The sequence below is a fragment of the Heterocephalus glaber genome, unplaced genomic scaffold, assembly GCF_053883595.1.
Source record: "Heterocephalus glaber isolate CG9 unplaced genomic scaffold, H.glaber_assembly_v1.0 deba00000594, whole genome shotgun sequence".
NCBI classification, from domain to species: Eukaryota; Metazoa; Chordata; class Mammalia; order Rodentia; family Bathyergidae; genus Heterocephalus; species Heterocephalus glaber.
Window position 1 is genome coordinate 12,771,819 of NW_028258151.1, and position 20,219 is coordinate 12,792,037.

General features: G+C 38.1%; 1 protein-coding gene across 3 annotated transcripts in view; it reads left to right on the forward strand.

The window, feature by feature from the left end:
- Fancc (FA complementation group C) overlaps nucleotides 1–20,219 on the forward strand; it is a 231,477-nt gene that overhangs the window by 118,285 nt on the left and 92,973 nt on the right. The window lies entirely within an intron of this gene.

The window sequence follows — 20,219 nt, forward strand, 5'->3', positions numbered from 1 at the left end:
TGCCACCAGAGTGGTGCATATGTTACAACTGACAAACCTGCATTGAGTGCTTGTTACCATCCAGAGTCCTTAGTTTACATTAGGCTTCACTCTTGGTTTTGTGCATTCTATTGGTTTGGACAAATGAATAATGGCATGTGTCAGCCATTATAGTATCCTACAGCATAGTTTCATTTTACTAAAAATCCCCTGTACTGTACCTGTTAATTCCTCCTTCTTCCCAACCCCCAGCAACCACTGATCTTTTGACTCTTGCCATAGTTTTGCCTTTTCCAGTGTTTACAGTGAAATCATAAAGTATGTAGCATTTTCATATTGGCTTCTTTTCACTTAGTAATGATAGCTCATTTTTTAAAAGTGCTAAATATATTCTCTTGTCAGGTTATACCACAATTTATTCACTCACCTACTGAACATCATCTTGGTTACTTCTATATTTAACAGTTATAAATAAAGCTACTTGGAACATCCATGTGCTGATGTTTTGTGGACCTGAGTTTTTGGATCCTTTGGGTAAATATCAAGGAGTTTGATGGCTGGATCTTATGGTTAGAGTATGTTTAGCTTTGTAAGAAACTCTCAAAACTGACTTCCAAGGGTAGTGTACCATTTTCCATCTCCACCAGCAAGGAATCAGAGTGTTCCTATTGCTCCACATTCTTAGCAGTTTGCTGTGGTCAGTGTTCCTGATTTTGGCCATTCTAATAGGTATGTAGTGGTATCTCATTTTAATTTGCATTTCCCTGATAACATATGATAGGGAGCATCTTTTTATATTCTTATTTGCTATTTGTTTATCTTCTAGTGAGGTATCTACTAGCATCTTTGGTCCATTTTTTAATTGGGTTTATTTTCTGGGTTTTAAGACTCCTTTGTAAATTTTGGATAACAGTCTTTTATCTGTTATGTCTTTTGCAAATATTTTCTCCCAGCCTATGACTTCTCATTCTCTTGGTAGTGTTCTTTGCAGAAATTTTTAATTTTAATGAAGTCCATCTTATCAGCCCTTTCTTTCATCAGTTATTCCTTTGGTGTTACATCTAAAAAGTCATCACCAAATCAAGGTCATCTAGATTTTTGCCTATTATTTTCTAGGTGGTTTACAGTTTTGTATTTTATAATTTAGTCTGTCTTTTTTTTCTCTCTCTTTCCTATGTTGCAGATTGAACCCAGGGCTTTTGCACTGAGTTACCTCCCCAGCCCTTTTTTTATTTTTCATTTTGAGATAGAGTCTCACTGGCTTGTATCAGCCTTTTGATCCTGCTGCCTCAGCCTCCCAGATTGCAGGCATGGTTGTTACTCATTTTGAGTTAATTTTTGTGAATGATGTATAAAGTCTGTGTCTGGATCCTCCTCCCCTCCTTTTTTTTCTTTTTTTTTGCATGTAGCTACATGGGCTTTTTAACATATAAGCTACCATTCCTGATGTTCATATGCTTACCTAGAGAGTCTTCTAGTCTCTATCCAATATATGGCTTTAAATGTGCTCTTTGAGCAGAACTGAATAGTTGGCAAAGATATGTAATGGCTTTGAACAAAGACCCAATAGGCCCTTACACATGGTCTGAGATTTGGACTTTACATCTCTTGAATACATCCAGTTCCAAGCTGTGTTAGTGGAAGCTCACAATTAGTTATGTTTCAGATAGGTAAGCCTTGATCTTATGAAAGCCTTTTATGCAAAATTAAATAATTCTAATGCATTGACATTAGGAGGTAAAAAAAATCATAATTAACATGCCAAGGACAATAAAAAATAAAAGAAATGGAAAATTAAAGCAGGTCTGAAGGTCTAGATTTAAATCTACCTTGCCATTGCTGAATAGTATTAATTTCTCTTTCTTTCTTTCTTTTTTTCTTTTGACAAATTACTACAATACAACATAAAATCTTGCTGTTCTGAAAGTCAGAAATTAACAACTGATCTCATGAGCTGAAATCAGGTGTTCAAGGTTGGCTTTCTGAGTGTAGGCCTTGTGGTTTTAGGGATTTTGTGACCTTTGGGTGATACATTTGGGAAAGAGAGGTTCTCGTTCATTGTTTAACCTATGCAAATTATCTTTAAGGACTTTGATCACTGGGCAGAGGGATTGGAGACTGTCATCTGTCATCTGTGCTCCAGATGAAAGACTGTCATTGGCAGGAGTGTTACAGAGATAGGGTTGTGGTTTTTTGGTTGTTTTAATTTTATGCTTCTTAAAGGATTTTTTAAAAATTCTTATGGCAGTTTTGTTTTCTTCTTTTTGGGTTCTTTCCTTTTTAGTGCTACACATTGTGGCCAGCTGTTTGTGAACTCACTCACTAAGGCAGAAGCCCTGCTGTAGACTATTTTAGGTGGAGGTTTCTGTCTTCTTTACCTGACTTTGGGCCAGGCCTGCCTATAGATTTCTAGTTGATCTGACTTACCCTTTTCTTCTTAAATCACGCTTGATATTATCTTGGTTCCCACAGAGAAGACATGGGGCCAAGGTGCAGCCAGGGTTTGCTTGCTGTTCCATTCATTGAGTTCACATACTTTTCTGAATGCCTGGTCTGACTTACACTTGCATATCTCCAGGGCTAATGCTCCCTGAAAAGTCTGTCTTTAAAGCCACATTTCTGTCATTGTGAATAAAGTTAGAATGGAAAGCAAATTTTTGATGGGAAACAAAGTTTGGGGATAAACAGATGCACAAGATTCTACAACTGCCAGTGTTCTTTGTATTCTCTGGTGTGTTTAATCATTGAACAGATGTAAGGGTGAATTTTATTGTCCTCTTGGTACATGTTTAACCTGCATTTTAGCCATTAGTAAGGGATTTAACTTGGGCTGTATATCTTCTTTAAGAGGTTTGAAAGGGAACTTTGACTGACATATCTGTTTTCATTGCAATGTTAGATGTATGGTAAGTTAAACCATTTTTGTGAAAGCTAAATGTGTAATATTGAAAGTATCCAGTTTTCTAGCCATTTGTACACGTTAAAAATAACTTGCTATTCATGTTCAGTGATTTTCTTGTCAGACAATGTAGGGGACTTGCCACAACACATGCAACAGATTATAAAAAGACTGCAAATTTAATAATTACAACATGGTGCAGAACGTGCTGGCAGATACTGGAGTACAGCACACTCTTTAATCATCATGCTTCCCATGGCGTGGGTGGTCACGGTCCGCAGACGACACTCAGCCAGGCCAGTCCCTTGCAAGAGGGGTTGTAAAGCAGAGCAGAGCACAAGTAAACAGCATTCCAGTCTTTTTAGGGTTTTTATTTTGAGAAAGGATAGCATTTCTTTTAGGTTGCCTTTCTTTTGCTCTCTCCTCCTTCTGCGAGTTCCTTTATATTTTTATTTTGACTATTTTCTTTTATCATACAAAACCTTATTGTATATGCTTTTGCTTTCATTTTCCATCTTTTAAAATATTTTTACAACAAAATACAACACACTTAATACTTTTAAAGTCTGTTTCAGCACAAAAACCAAACATGATCCAGTAAGATGTTAACAATTTCTCATAATAAGTCCTGGCAAGTTGAATTTAATCAATTTATTTACTTATTTCATTTTTTTTAAATTAACTTTTGCCCCTTGTTTCCCTTGGTATTTATTTATGTAAAAATCTGAGTCATTTGCAAAGTTTTTTTCTTCCCTATTTAAAACACTTGCCTTTACTAGCCTATTTATTCTTCACTAGTCTATATTCTTTTTAAAAATTTTTATTTTTCTAATCTTTAATGAATATGAAAAAAAAGAAGCAAGTTATGGGCATTTTTAGTTTATGTCCATTCACTAAAATTGTGGAATTTATTAAAGCTCCTGGTCTATTTTTGTCGAGAAGAATTATTTTAAATAAAAATGTGTGCAAATGGAACATAGCTATCTGAATCTTTAATATTTTTTCTCTGAGAGTATGACTTAAAAGAAAGATTATGAAAAAGTAATAGATACATTAATAAAGAATAGTTAATATTACAAATGTGCCTTTTGCTGTCCTCCCCATCCCTTTGGGTTTTCTTACAGGGATGCTATCTTATTGCTTAAAATTATAGATAGACTATTCCTAGTCTCATATATAAAATTAAAGATAGACTTCTTTTAAAAATGCTCTGCTTGGGCCAGGGATTTAGCTCAGTGGTTCTTCCACCTGCCCTGCAAGCACAAGGACCCAAGTTTGATTTCTGGTACCAAAAAATAAAAACTCTGCTTGTCAGTTTCTTAAAATAAAACAAACTACTCATTATTGCACAATTGACTAAGATAAAGGAACTATCTTAAAGAATAAAATAGCTTGCAAACTTGTCTATCATAAGATCCAGTCCCTAATAAAGTCATAGTATACTGTACTTTTTAATATAAGCTGATAAAAATGAATTGCCTGCAGTTATAATTTATACTAGCATTGTCAAAAGCAGCTTTAGAGAAAGTAGAATGATTATACATTTTAGAAGGAATGACTTCCTTTTAAAATTATACCTGTATAAAATCTAGTATTATACATAGGCTTGAACAGTTTTATTGTTCTTAAAAGGACTTAAAAATGCTTTAGTCATTTTCATTTATGATAAAGCTAATCTAATTCTCTATTCTGATGGTACTCGCCAAGCTTTAGATCACAGAAGCTTAATTTAAGAAAAAGATTGCTGGCTAATCCCCTTTGGTATTTTGAAGCTATTTTTGGCACCCTTTGTTCTCTGGTGCGTTCCAGTCTGTTTATGAGATGTTTGATGTGGGACCCTCTGGCAGAAGGGACTGGAACTCCAGAATCTGAGTGCAACTGGGATAAGTTAAGGATACTGAATTTAACTTTTTCTTGGATTTGTCTTTCATCTATAAATTGAAGGATTATGTTTAATTTTAAATGGAGAAGGTTGGTTTTGGTTTTGGAAATCATCATTTGATGTTCAGTAACCATATCAAAAGCAAGGATGTTGACGTTTTTAATTTTCATATTACTGGTTAACATATACTTATGACTAAGTGTTTAGTCCTCCCTTTTCCTGAGCTTCCTTGATGGGCCTCAAATTTGCTGTAAGACACCCGGGTCAACCCTCCTTCACAGAAAATGTGTCTGGAAGTCCTTACAGCATCATTTTAGGCTCATGTTGTGGTCACAGACTGTGCAGCTTGAGACCCAGGGGAAGTTGAGCCGGTTTCTGTTCACAGACTCTCAGAACATTTCTACAGCTACCAGTTTCTAATGAGGCTGATAGGTCCGAGGTCTACAGAGCTGCAGCTCCTGGGCTTCTCTCATGTGAAAGCAACCCAGCTGTGTGAGAGACTGCAGCATTGAGAGTGGTGCATATTCCTTTTTTGTTTTGTACTTTTGGGGCAGGCACAGTGTCACTGAGCTAAATCCCTGCCCTGTATATTCCTTTTTTGGTAGCTGCTTGTATGAAATTAAAGCATGAATTTAGACTATGGTTGAAATTAATTTATTTTTCTGGCCTTGAGTCTATTAAACATGTTAACAAATTTATAATTAAACATGATGCTTCTGTGCTTCTGGTGATAGGTACAGTGCTATATCTACCCTTAGTATAAGTATTCATCAATGTGTTTTATGTCATTATTAGCAGCTTTCAAAGTGTGGTCCAAGGACACCTCTATTTGCCAATAGAGTAAATATTGATAGATAAGACTCATACAAACAGAGAGCTCTTTGGAGTCCTAAGACCAGAAAACTTAAGAATTGCTCTTTTATATATTGGATCTATTCTCAAATCAAACTTTCGTTGACTCCTCTGAGGTGTTTTTTTTTTTTTTTTTGGTACCGGGGATCGAACTCAGGTCCTTGCACTTGTAGGGCAGGTGACGGGACCACTGAGCTAAATCCCCATCCTCCTCTGAGTTTTACAAGTGAACATGTAAAATGTAGAGTGAAATTTGCCCATAATCATGAGGATTTAATTAACTGTCTTTCTCCTTTACATTTTCAGGACATTTTCATGATGTCTTTTAATAATGAAGTATGTGTCAAGCAAAGCTGTCAATGTCCTCTTGTAAATTTAATGAGGATCCATGAAGTTTCAGTTATGATTCCTTTTACTAATTTAACTGGTATTTCTTTGTAGTTTGACATAATCTGAACCCACTTTTATTTAATACATACCTTTTGACAAATACTGTAGATTGCCATCTTTCATATGTGATTCCATGTGACTATAGTTTGGATATGGTTTGAGTATGTCCTTCATGGGTCTATGTGTTGGGCACTTGGTCCCCAGTGTAGTTAAGAGATGGTGGGGCCGGGGATTTAGCTCAGTGGTTCTGGCGCCTGCCTCATAAGTGCAAGGTCCCGAGTTCGATCCCCAGTACCAAAAAAAAAAAAAGAGGTGGTGGGCCTTTATGAGGTGGGTCCTAGTGGGAAGTCCTTGGATCATTTAGGAATTAATACACTTCTCATGGGACCCCAGTTTGTTCCAGTCTGTTGCTCTAATTAACTCTCTCTGCTATGTGAGCTCTCCTTTTGCACCCCCCCCATTTGATGCTATCTGCTGTGAGATGGCACAGCTAAGGGGACCCTCACCACAGCCTCTGCTGTGCTCTTTGGACTTCCAGCCTCCCCCACTGTAAACTAAACAAACTGTTTTCTTCATGAGTTATCCAGCAAATGGAAAATGAATTACCATACTTGCCAATTATGGAATCTGTCAGTTTTTTTCGGGGAGGGGGGGCGCGTACTGGGTATCAAACTCAGGACCTTGTGCTTACAAGGTAAGTGGTGGAACCATTGAGCTAAATCCCCGGCCCTCATGTCAGTTTTAATAAGGATAGAGCATATCATTCTTACATGTACTCAGGATGTGTCTAACCACATTCACCTCAGTTACTTAATATTTTCTTTTTTTTTTTTTTTTTTGGTAACAGGTACCGAACTCAGGTCCTTGTGCTTGCGAGGCAGGTGGCAGAACCACTGAGCTAAATCCCCAGCCCCGTTACTTAATATTTTATATTTTTCCCTTGATTTATAGTATTGGGATGAAGAAAAGAATAACTGACAAAATAACCATTGTTTTTGCCTTTATTCTTACTTGAAATCTATTTTAAATTTATCTTGCTTTGTAATTAATCCTTTAGAATATAATTACTTCTGACTTTGGGCTGGCTGCCTCATTGAGAAAACTTCCATAATTAGAAAAGGTCTACCTTTTCTAATTAGAGAAGATTGAATAGAAAATATTTAAATGTTTAAATATTTATTAAATATTACTTATTAATATTTTAATATTCAATATTTAAATATATGATATTTGCATATTGTTTATAGTTAATATTTTATTAAATATTAAAAGAAAAGATTAAATTAAAAGGACAGACCTTTTCGTCTAAGAGGTGGGGCCTACTAAGAGTCTGGGGAGTGAGGCTGGGGATTTAGCTCAGTGGTTTCACCACCTGCTGAGCAAGTGCAAGGACCTGAGTTCCATCCCCGGTACCAAAAAAAAAAGAGTCTGGGGAGGGGTTCTTTGCCTTTATTTAGAATTATATTGTAAATTTTTGCAACAACTAATTGTTTTATCTTCTAAGTCCAGAATCTCTACAAACAGGAAACATTCACTGACAACTTATGGCAGCACTGATTCACTGATCTGTAGAAAGCTATGTCATTCTGACCCACGCTGGGAGAGCTTGCTCCTCCTCAAAGGCCTCTCTACTCCTGTCCCTGCTCCCTCTGTGCCAGCATCACTGCCTCCCCCTGCTGGGGTGACATCCCCAGCCTCACAGCCAGCAGCACCCCTGGAATCTTCCATTCAGCTCCCAGTTGTTCTCCCTCTCTGAGATTAATACAGCAATTTTATATTTGACATTGTAGGTTATTTACATGATAATGAGCTTATCATGGTGTTTGTAGAGTTTTGCTAAATGCCTAATTGAGTTTTTTTCACTTTTTTTCCAAGATTGTAGTAGTCAAGAAGCATCTGCCTTCTGTATTATTATGTGGGTATAGCTGCAAATACATCTTTAAGCAAAATATAGGTGTGTATATTATTACAGAAAGTAATGAAACATCACTAATCTGAGGTTTGGAGAATATTAAGAGACTTGGTTTCTGGAAATCTTTTTAAACTTGGAAACCTTTACACCTGCTATTATCTACCACTTAAAAATGAATCTACAGCTATCTAAGTAGGTGGCCTTCTGTGTCTTGGCTAATATTAGAATGTGGTATTTGTTTCTTATGCATAAAGGAACAAATTAAATCACTAGGTGCTAAACCAACAGCTTTCAATGTGGAGTAGTTAAGGACTGTTGCAGGTTTTCTTATGTAGTGGCAGAAATGTTTTCCTCCATTTTGTTTATGCAAAATCTGTCTCCTTCCATCCTTTCCTTTTTTCACTGAAAAAAGAAATACCAATTTTGTTTGTGGATTGCTTTGAAGAAAATGTAGAGGAAAAGAGCAAAACTGACTTGACTTGTGATTACTTTTCACGAGTGTGGATAAGTATGGACTTCAAGATTTGCCAGGCCTTCAGTTCCTTGGCTGATTTTTTTTTTTTCCTTCACATTTCCAAAGATTTTGTTAGTGACTTTCAAATGGAACTTCAAGCTTTGGAACAGTTCCATTATAAAGTTGTGTGGTCTTCACCACAGTAGCAGCTTGGTTTATTTTCCTGTACTAGTTTTACAGAGGTTGACTGAGCTGGAAATGATGTGAGACTAGCAGTGCAAGGGATTTGTGTGTTCTGTGTGTGGGCTGCTGCTTTATTTGTATAAAAAGAGTTTTATCAGAATGAACATTTACTTAAAATGTTGCTTAAAAAGGAAGTAAACCAAATTATCCTAAAATACTTTAAACTGCATTGTTTAGAACTTTCTAAAATGTTCTCTTTTGCTAGTTGTATTTTTATATTGTAGAATTTCAGACCACATTTATAAAAAGCAATTTATTGTGTGGATTTGCTTTCTTATTAAGAGATAAGCTACAATTTACAGCTCTACATAATCTTAGTTGACTTGTTCTGGGGGCCACATTTTGATTGGTCTAAGCTAAGAACAACTTGACTATGTTTGTGATTGAGATAGGTTTATTCCTAGATCAGATCATACCTTTTATTTCTTAGGTGGTTATATTTTTAAAGAAAAAAAATGTTACTTTTCATGTCATCTGTTCATTACATAGCATAGTGAATATATAATGTTAATAATTATATTTATACTTTAGGCTTTGATATTGTTTTGTAGATTTCAAAGCAAATTCGTTTAATTCTCACAGCCACCCTGTGATACCCCGAGGTAAGAATAATGATCTCCATGTTCTGGATGAGATGCAAATGAAAGGAATTTGCCTGAAATCCTCCATTTGTTAATTGATGGAGCTAGGTTGAGTGCTCACATCCCTGACTCCACTGTAGATCTGATCTTATGTGATGGTGAAATCACTGCTGTGGCTTCTGGCTAGACTTCCCTGTGTTTTATGCAGTGACATGTGGGTGGATAATAACTTTAATTCTGTCGATGCATTTATCAACTGCTTACAAAGTTGTCACACACTTTGGGCCAAATCTTATCTCAATCCCTTCAATAACTCTGTGAGTTAGGAACTATTGCTATACACCCATTTTATAGATGAGGGAAATAAGATTCAGAGAAGTTAAGAAGCTTCCCAAGGCTGTGTGACAAGTGAGGGTGGCACAGTGTGGACCAGGCAGGGATGCTTTGAGGTCCAGGACCCCTATGTGCTGCACTCTGTTAGCTTCCAGTAGTGGCTTACATGACCAATTTTCAGACACCAGATATCTGCTGGTATTTTTTTTAAAAGAACATCCTCTTGCATCTGCCTGTACTCTTGAAGATTTGACTATGAGGGCCAGGGTTCTGCTGCCTGCCCTGCAAGCACAAGGTCCCGAGTTCGATCCCCGGTACCAAAAAAAAAAAAAAAAAAAAAAAAAAGATTTGACCATGAAAACTTAGAAATGACAGGTTTATTCTTTAAATTTACACCAAAGAAAGAAGAAGAAAGTGAGTTTAATGTTAAATGTGTATCATCAGTAGCTATACTACATGGAGCAGTTACATGCTAACTAGTATAAATCATCCTAAAGATAAGATAGATGGTTTTTTAAAAAGAAAGAGGTATCGTATAATGTGTATAAACTCTTTATGTAATAAAAGTACTTTCATTTAAAATGTAAAACTTTAACGGAGAGATGATGTATGGAAGGATTTCACTCAAGAGCAGAGCCCTTGTACCAAGGTAAATGCACATCTTTTGAAACTCTCCAGGAGAATCACTGGTGTAAACACTCACCTCTGGGATGGAATTAAGGGCTTCTGATGGGGGTGGTTTTATTTTCCCCTCTAGTCTTCTGTTCCTTCTTTTAACAAACAGTGCCTATGTCTTCTGTGCTGGGCATACAGTGGTAATTAGATGATTCAGCAGGGGACAGCTATCAGTTAGTACTTACTCAGACCAAGGTGACTGTGGTCTGGGAGAAGGGTAGTCGTAGTATTGTAGATAGGTAAGTTAATTATGTAGGGAGTTAGACAGGGTCTCCCTTAAGGCGCCAGCCCTCATGGCCCCAGTCCTCAAGGTGCCGGCTCTCCAGGAGCCAACACAACAAGGAGCCAACATGGAGAACAATTGAGGCACATTCACTGGTTAGCATTATAAAAAGAAGAGGCACTACTTCCCCTAGAGATAGATAGCAGTGATTGATACTCTAAATGGGAAATTCCTTGTATGTGACTTATTTTCCCATTTGATTCCCATTTAATCAGTATTACCTGGGTGACTGTACTTGTGATCTTATTGGTTGGTCATGGTTTTGTCCCACCTCATGCCCACCTTATAAATTTCCATTGGGTCTTATAGTTTTGTCCCATTTTGTACCTGCCTCACCACATGACTTTGCTGTATAAAATATCTTTGAAAAGTGGGATGGGTGGGCAACACACTTTCCGGTCCCCCTTCTGTATCTCTTAGACAGAAGCTTTCTTTCTCTCAATAAATTTTTCCTAATCTTAGCCTCCATTGTTCCTTGAATTCATTCTTCGATTTTAGAGAACATGGACTTGGGTTTCAGATACCTAGCAGGTTTGGGAGTTACATCTCTTCCCCCTATAACACTGGGGGGCTATAGCAAATTCACATGGTCTCTGCTGACCTGAAAAGGAATTAAGAGGTTCTGTAGGTGAGGAGGAGGGGAAGATGATACAAGAAGTGGGCAGTATGCCCTGGGAAGGGGCTGGTGGAAGCAAAAGAAGTGATAGTATTATAGATAGATGAGCTAGGTAGAAATATTATAGGCAGTCAGATTGGGCTAAGTCCTCAAGAGGGCCAGAACAAAGGTGAAACACACCACAGCTGCACATCAGCTGAAGACCAGGCCTCAAGATGAAGACAAGATGACCAGACCCACATACTTCTTCAAAGAACTGGGCTTAGTAAAGTGTAGATAGGCATCAACCACCCTGGGGGTGACCAGAGACCTCTGGACCCACCACCTCCTAGAAGAATCCTTGTCCTTTCCATCCATGCTTGCTACATGACTTATATCCCAATTGGACCACCATTACCTAAGTGACTATACTTGTAACCTTATTGGCTGTTCATGGTTGTGGCCCACATTGTATATATAAAACTTCTCTGTTGGGGTCCTTGGGCTACCCACTCGGGACCTCTTCCACCCCTCAGGAGCTTTCCTATCAATAAATATCTTCCTACTTTTAGCCTCTGTCGTTCCTAGGACTCATTCTTCGATTTCTAGAGAACAAGAACTTAGCGTGTCATACAGTTAACAGGTTGGAAGATACAATATTTCATATTTTATATTTCCCGAGACAATAGATGTGGAGTGGGGGCTGCAGAGGCCCAGCCTTGCTCTGAATGCATGGCCCGAGTGCTTGTGTGGAACAGCTTGGTTATTGTAAGTACCTGATATTTAGCAAAATTCTCAACTCTTTAGAGCTAACATCAGTATTTAAGAATAGATACTTTATTACACCTCCTTGGTTATCCTGAAGTGAAATTCAAAGATACAGATAAGTATCCCTGATCCAAAATGCTTGAGACTAGGAATGTTTTGTGCTTATTCAGATTTGGGAATCTCTGTATATATATATAATGCAATATTTTGGAGACAGGACCTAAGTCTAAAAATGTTCATTTATGTTGTCTGTCTGTCTATCTTATATACATTACCTCGAGGTAATTTTATACAATAATTTTAATAGGTTTGTGCATGAAACAAAGTTTCATGGTATGGAGCTTTCAACTTTTGCTGTATTGTCTATGCTTAATGTTTGAGATTTTGGAGGATTTCGGATTTTGAGTTTTTGGATTAGGGATGCTCAACCTGTATTCTTTCAAGAAACAAAATCAGTATATTGTCTTTACTACAATACAAAGAAAAGTTAAAATGACAATTTTAATCAATATACATTTAAAACATAAGTGATTGGGTCTTATGACTGTAGAAGACATAAGAAATCAGATGTATGTGTCTATACTCAGGCCCTCTGACAATGAGACACAGATCCAGACCAGCAGGGAGTGCTGAGGTGGGCTTGTCTTCTAGGAGGTTATGTCCTGAACAGTGGACAGCCCTTGACAAAGCTCTGACCAATATGCAACAAAATCTCCCCCAATACACATGGCACTTGCATTTTTGGAGAAGTCAAGAGAATGTTGAAATGTGGGTAAAAATAGACTTAGGTTCTGAGCACAAATATCACATACATGAAAGTACAATGGGAATCTGAAAATTGTATGTGACAGGTTTTCATTATGAGGTGTATTTTAGTTTTCTTTAAACACTAAGTGCCAGTAGAGTCACAAACTTTATAAAAGAAAGAAGAAATTAGGTTTGGTATTGGCCCCATCATGAACCAACTACTGTTCTGTTCTACAACGTTTTTTGTTGGTTTTTTTTTTGGTCTAAGTCCCAAGCTAATGTCACTCAAGTATAGCAGCATTTTTGGACTTCCACCTCCGCTAGCTGCTGTTAGGTCATGTGGTGGGTCTCCTGTGCATGCTGGCTTTGCTGCCTTTGGTACACATTTAGGCCAATTAAGCTACAGTGTTTGCCTTTGGCAAGGAGCCATGTGCCCATTCTATGAGTCTGAGTTTCTGACTTCTGATTATGTTTTTGATTGTAGGCCAACTCTCCTGCTGAGATTGGCCCCTTCTCTAGGGACTACTGGAACTCAGCCACCATTCTCACTTGAGTCTGAAGAGAAGCTTTGCTGTGTTGTTCAGTCTACCAAGAAGGGCTCTTTGGATGTCCCTCTCAGTTCACAACGTTCCCATGTTTGAGACAGTGTTCCTTGGCCTTCTGGCTGGTAACTTCTTTAGGTCGATACTTAGCACCAGCAGTAGAAAGTCCTCCTGGTCCAGGCACCACTGTCTTTCCTCATGAAGAGTCCAGCACCTTAACTACCAACAAGTTATGATTTTTACAGAGAGTGTGATGGTTGTGTGCAAAAACAAATGTGATTACAGGGTTGTGCTATTAAAACAGTGTCTGACAGAGAAAACTTTAAGTGCCTGGAATCTGTGATCACATTCAGTAGCTTTTCTTTTTATCATATTGGGACTTTTAAAACTTGAGAGACTTGGATCCTGGTATTCATGGATGAGCTTCAGAGGGCTAGCAAAACTCATGAGATTGTATGAAAATGTTGTATGTATGTATAGTTTTACTGGAAGAGCCTTCATAATTTTTACCAGATACTCAAAATAGGTCATGAAGAACTTCCTGTCTCTAGAAATTGCATACTCAAAAATCAGATGAACCTTCCTCTGGAGGATGAGAAAACCTGGATAAAATGAAAATCATACTTGAAGGTATGAAAAAGTTTATAGTATAGTACATAGAATCCAGGAAGGGGTAGGGGCAAGGGAAATGAGCCTATTATTTGCAGATGGGATTGTATGCCAGTTCCAGAGCCCAAGCAGCAGGGTGCTTTTGATAGTATTGCAAGGCCTAGGAGGATAGGAATTAGAGTCAGTGAACTGGCAAGTGAGCAAATGCTGGTGAAACTTTTAATTTAGCCTGGGCCTTTGAAGGGATGTACCTTAAGAGTTCGTGTGAACCAAAGTAGATAAGTCCTCACAGGATGTAGGCTTAGCCTCAGGTAGCTCAGTAACAGAAACTGGATTAAGGTGATTCTGTATTGCTAGGGCTTCAGGTCTGGCAGAAACCTCTTTGGAGGAAGATGCATTAATCCCCCAACCAAAGGTTTACTTTCTGCAGTTTTAGTTACCTGTGATCAGTCAGAGTCTAAAAATATTAAATGGAAAATTCCAGAAAGCAGAAGTTTTAAATTGCATACCATTTTGAGTAATGTGATGAAATCTCTTTCCACCCTATTCCATACCACCTGGGATGTGAGTCATCTTTTTGTCCAGTGTATCTACTCTGTGTATGCTGTTACCCATTAAGTCATTTCCACTATCACATTTACTGTCTTGGTTTTGCAGTGTTTGTATGTAGCACTGGGTGCTAACTATAGTTTCAGGCAGCTACTCAGGTTCTTGGAATGTCTCCCTGACAGATTACTGATATTATCTTAGTGCCTAAAATTATATCTGCCAGCAGTTTTACAAGTGCAGTGTCTGTTGCAAATAAAAATAACTATGTACCAAAGAGCCAAGAAGTAGAACCATGTAAATATGCGCCACTGATCTTTGACAAAGATATGAAAACAGCTTAATGGAGAGATTTCACCAGATGGTGCTGGAGTAATTGGACAGTGACCCAGATCTCATATATCTTATACAAAAATTAACTCACAAATGGATCAGAGACTTGAATGTAAAATATGAAACTATAAAAGTTTTGGGAAAACCAAAGAAAATCTTCAGAGTCTAGAGGGAGGCATAGAGTTCTGAGACCTGATACCCCAAAATATGGTATGTCAAGGAAAAACCAATTGTTGAGACCTCATTAAAACTAAAATCCCATGTGGAAAGCAAGAAACAACAAACAGGGAGAAAATACTGTGGACCCTTGACTTACGAACTCAGTTCGTTTTCCATGAGCTAGTTGTAACTCAAGTTGTCATTTGAAGGCTCAGGCTCCTCTACACAGCCTTCAAAGTCTGTCTCCAGGCAGATCTCAGTGTCCTTAGAGAGACATTGGCCCAGGATTTCTTAATTAACCTCCCACAGGAAAGGATGTTGTAATGTTCCTTCCAGAACTCTTTAAGGGTTAAATCTGTATCTGAGACCATCTGGAACCACAAGTGTCCAGCATTCAGGTCATAACTCAAGATTTTGGTCATAAGTTAAAACTAAAATTCTGGTCATAATCCAAGTTGTTTGTATGTCAGGCCGGTCATAACTGGAGGATACACTGTACTTCTAAAACATGTAACAGATAAAGAATTAGTAGCTAGACTCTAAAAAAAAAGGGGGCTCAAGACTCATTGGTTAAAAAAAAAACCAACTAGAAAATGGGAAAACAGACATCTTACTAAAAAGGTGAAATAGGTATGTAGGATATGTACAACATCATTAGCCTTCAGGAAAGTGCAAAAAATAAATCACAAGGAGAGCTCATTACATACCTGTCAGAATGCTAATGCAGAATCCACCAAAAACAATAGATGCTGACAAAACTGCGAGATGTTACTCATATATTTTTGGTAAGAATGCAGTCATGGATGGGGCCTGGGATTTAGCTCAGTAGTTCCGGTGCCTGCCTCGAAAGTGCAAGGTCCTGAGTTTGATCCTCGGTACCAAAAAAAAAAAAAGAATGCAGCTATGGATGCAGTTCTATACCCAAGAAAGGTACCTCTACTGCATCTCCCTTGTACCATCCTTGACAAATAGGCTGACTTTTTGCTTTTCACAGAAGTAAGAGAAGCCAGAAGACAGTGTAATAACACCTTCAAACGAGAGTGAAGTGGCAAGAAATCCTTTAAGAAGCCTCCTTCTTATTGTAAGGTAAACAAAAACTGAGCGAATTATAATGAGAAGATTCCTACTAAAGGAAACACTAAAGTGTTCTTCAGGCAGAAATAAAATGACCAAAATAAATCCTCCACCCAAAAAAATAAAGGGTATCTAGTTTCCATGCTCTTTTTGCACCAGTGAGTTTTCCCCCTGTGCATATTAGGATCACCAATGGAACAAACAAATAAACCAAAAAACCTCCTTATGCTTCTTCAGTAGGTTTGATGTATGGCCTGGGGTCCCAATGACATTGTGCTAAGTGAGAAACGCTGGAAGCATGAATGATGAATGAATGAATGAATGAATGAATGAATGATGCAGTAAGGTAGAGTGGACTGCAGAATGAGGAGAAAGTGGTGTCATGGCTAAAACTGAGGACACTTTCTTTCCTTCTTGACCCTCACTTGACACCTGCATTTCTTCCTAGTGCCAGTTTATCCACTCACTAAGCTGAAAACCTTCTATAACCCTACCTCATTGCACTTTTGCTGGAGTTAGAATTTTGATCCTGTCCATTCCCACTGCATCATGCATCTTCCTTTCACCCCTTATTTTTCATTCCCATTTGCCCTCATTGCCTTTGAGGTGCTTCTTATATTTTAACTGAAATTGCTGGTTATCATTATCTCAACCTCCACTGAGTCTCCCCTTCTGGTCTGTTTGGTACAATGTTGCCAACCCAATCTGTGTAAAGCATAGCTCATGCCACTGCCATATTCAGAAGCATTGTTCAGAAGCATTGCCCCACAGTAAAGCCAAAACTTAATTCTTCTGAAAACATGCATCAAAGCCAGGGATAATGACATACACCTGTAATCCCGGCACTCTGGGAAGCTGATGCAAGAGGATCACAACTTTGAGCTCAGCCTGGACATCTTAATGACTTAGTGAGAGCCTGTCTCAAAACTTAAAAAAAAATAATAATAATAAAAAGAGCCCAGGATATAGCTCAGTGTGAATGTCCTGGGTTTATTTCATGGTACTGAAAAAGGAGAGAAGGAAGAGATAGAGGGAGGGAGGGTGGGAGGAGGGAAAAATCAAATTACTTTCCTACTAAATACCTTCAGTTTCATCTCCTGTAATTAAAATAGCATCCACAGTCCCTGTAAGCTCGTTATTTCCTCCCTATTTTTTTCTAATCTCAGTATCCTGTTTATTGTCTTTGAAACACTGCCTTCCTTTTGTTTGTCTCTTCATTCATAACCTCTTCCTTTTCTTTCACTAGAATATAAACTCCATGAGGGGAGCAACCCCAATTATCTTGTTGATTGCTAAGTTTCCAAAGATAGATGCATAATAGTTGCTTGATAAACATCTCCTGATTTGTTTTAATGTAGACACATTACAGCAAAGCATTTATAAGAAAGCAACTTCCTAAGAAGAGAATCCTATTTTTCCATTGATTTTTAAGAGTATAGTAACTTCTGGTTATTTGATGAAATTCTGCCTATTCTCATTCTCATATGTAATCTTTGAATAAAGGGAAGCCATGGAATATGATGGGAAATGAAACTGTTCAGGAAAAGACTGACATCTGGGAAAAACAGAACTCTGAAATTCCTGCAGGATGTACAAATCTTTACCTTATGAGTATACCTTATATCTCTGAAATTTTCATCTTTTGCATCTCTGTTGCTTCTGTAGTAACTAGTAATTTTTTAAAACCCTGCAGTGGAACAAGAAGAGTCCCAGAATAGTAAAAGCAATTTTGTACAACAAGAGCAAAGTTGAAGGGATAGCAATACCTGACTTTAAACTATACTATAAAACAGTAGTGATAAAAATGGCATGGTACTGGAACAAAAAACAGACATATGGATCAGTGGAACAGAACTGAGAATAGTGAAACTTTCCCTGACACATTCAGCTATTTGATCTTCAACAGAGGGGCCAAAAGCATGTGTTGGAGGAAAGACAGCCTGTTCAACAAGTGGTGCTGGGAAAACTGGTTATTTGTGTGCAGAAGATTGAAACTGGACCCTTATCTCTTATCATATACTAAATTAAAATCAAAATGGATCAAAGATCTAAACATTAAAACAGAAGCATTAGGGCCAGGGATTTAGATCAGTGGTGCCACCGCCTACATGGCTAGCGCAAGTTCCTGAGTTCAATCCCCAGTACCCAAAAAACAAAAAAACAGAACCATTAATCCTACTGGTAGATAAAATTGGTAAAATGCTTGAAGATATAGGTGTGGGAAAGGATTTTCTAAGCAGAACCTCAGGTGCACAAGAAATAACAGCAAGAATCAACAAGTGGGATTATATCAGACTAAAAAGCTTCTGTACAGCAAAAGAATCAATCAGTAGAGTGAAGAGACTACCTGCAGAATGGGAAAACATTTTTGCCAGCTACTCCTTAGGCAGAGGTCTAGCATATACAAAGAACTAAAAAAAACCCACCTAAAATTAAAGATTCAGTAAAGAAATAGGCAACAAAAATGAGCAAATACTTCATTCACAGAGGAAGAAATACAAATGGTCAACAAATATATGAAAAAATGCTCAACATCTCTGTTGAGATAAGAGAAATGCAAATTAAAACAATGCTAAGAGCTTAGAGGACACTTCTGGGTTGGTGTGCCATGGCTCCCAGCCCAGAGGAGACTTCCAGGCAGGCGTGCCCTGGCTCCCAGCTTAGAGGATGCTTCCAGGTCGGTGTGCCACAGCTCCCAGCCCAGAGGACACTTCCAGGTTGGCATGCTGTGGCTCCCAGCCCAGAGGAGACTTCCAGGTAGGCGTGCCGCACCTCCCAGCTTAGAGGATGCTTCCAGGTGGGCATGCTGCGGCTCAGAGCACAGAGGAGGTGTCAAAATGAGAAGACAGGTAAACAAGCATCAGAACCAGACTTCCAGATCACCTACAGCAACCCCAAAGGGAAACAAGATGGAACACTCTGATACTCAACCAGCTGGACTCCCTGAACTAGCAATGAAAGAGGATCTGGAAAAAATGAAATCAGAAATAATTTCTCATATAACAGCAGAGATTTTGCCCATAGTGCAAGACATGATTAATAAATCTAGACAGGATACAGATAAAAAAATAGAGAAACTGAGGAACATGATGGAATCCCAACATAGGGAACAAATGGATTCCATAAAAAAAGATGCAAACAGATTTCCTGGAGATTAAAAACTCCATTGAAAGTCTATGCAGCAGAATGAGCCAATGTGAAGACAATTTCAGATATAGATGATAAGATTGCAATTAGTGACCAGGAAAAGAAAAAATTCTTTAAAATTGTAAGGGACCATGAGAAATCAATCCAGCAGCTGCTAGATGATACAAAGAAAAATAACATAAGACTGATTGGAGTCAATGAAGAAACAGGAGAGAGTACAGATGACATAAAAAAACTGTTCACAGAAGTGATGGCACAAAACTTCCCAAGCAGGGGAAAAGATTTTGACATACAGATAAGTGAGGCATATAGGACTCCAACTAGCCTTGATCAAAAAAAATCTAAACATAGGCATATAATTGTTAAGATTCCAGAAACCCAACAGAAGAACAAATTCTACAAGCAGTGAGAGAAAAGAAACAAATCACATACAAAGGAAAGCCCATCAGAATCTCAGCAGACTTCTCAGTGCAAACCCTCAAGGCAAGAAGAGCTTGGAGTGATGTGTTTCAAGCCCTAAAGGAAAACAGCCTCCAACCCAGATTGATGTACCCTGCAAAACTATCTTTCAAAACTGATGGTGAAATAAGATACTTTCATGACATAGAGCACATTAGCAACTTCATGAATACCAAACCAGCGCTCCAAAAAATTTTAGACAAACTCCTAGGAAAAGACAATGAGGATCACAACCCCAGGAAGCCCAGCAGAATGAATCCACTGGGCACAACAAGAAATTAAACGCAGAGGGGGAGGCTCAAACAAAATGAAAAAGTCATGACAATGATAACTCAATATGTATCAGTTATAACCATCAATGTTAATGGTCTCAATTCACCAATCAAAAGAAATAGACCAGGGCTGGGGATTTAGCTCAGTGGTTCTGGTGCCTGCCTTGCAAGGTCAAGGTCCCGAGTTCAATCCCCGGTACCAAAAAAAGAAAGAAAGAAATAGACCGGCAGAATGGGTGAAGAAGCAAGATCCAACAATATGCTGCATACAAGAAACCCACTTAATTTGAAAAGAAACTCATAGACTGGAAGTTAAAGGGTGGAAAACAATACTCCATGCAAAGGGAAACCGAAAAAAAGCAGGAGTAGCTATCCTCTTTGTAGACCAAGTGGATTTCAAACCCACACTGATTGAGAGAGACAAAGAAGGACACTATATCCTTGTAAAGGGAACAATCCAAGAGGAAGAGATGGCAATCATAAAT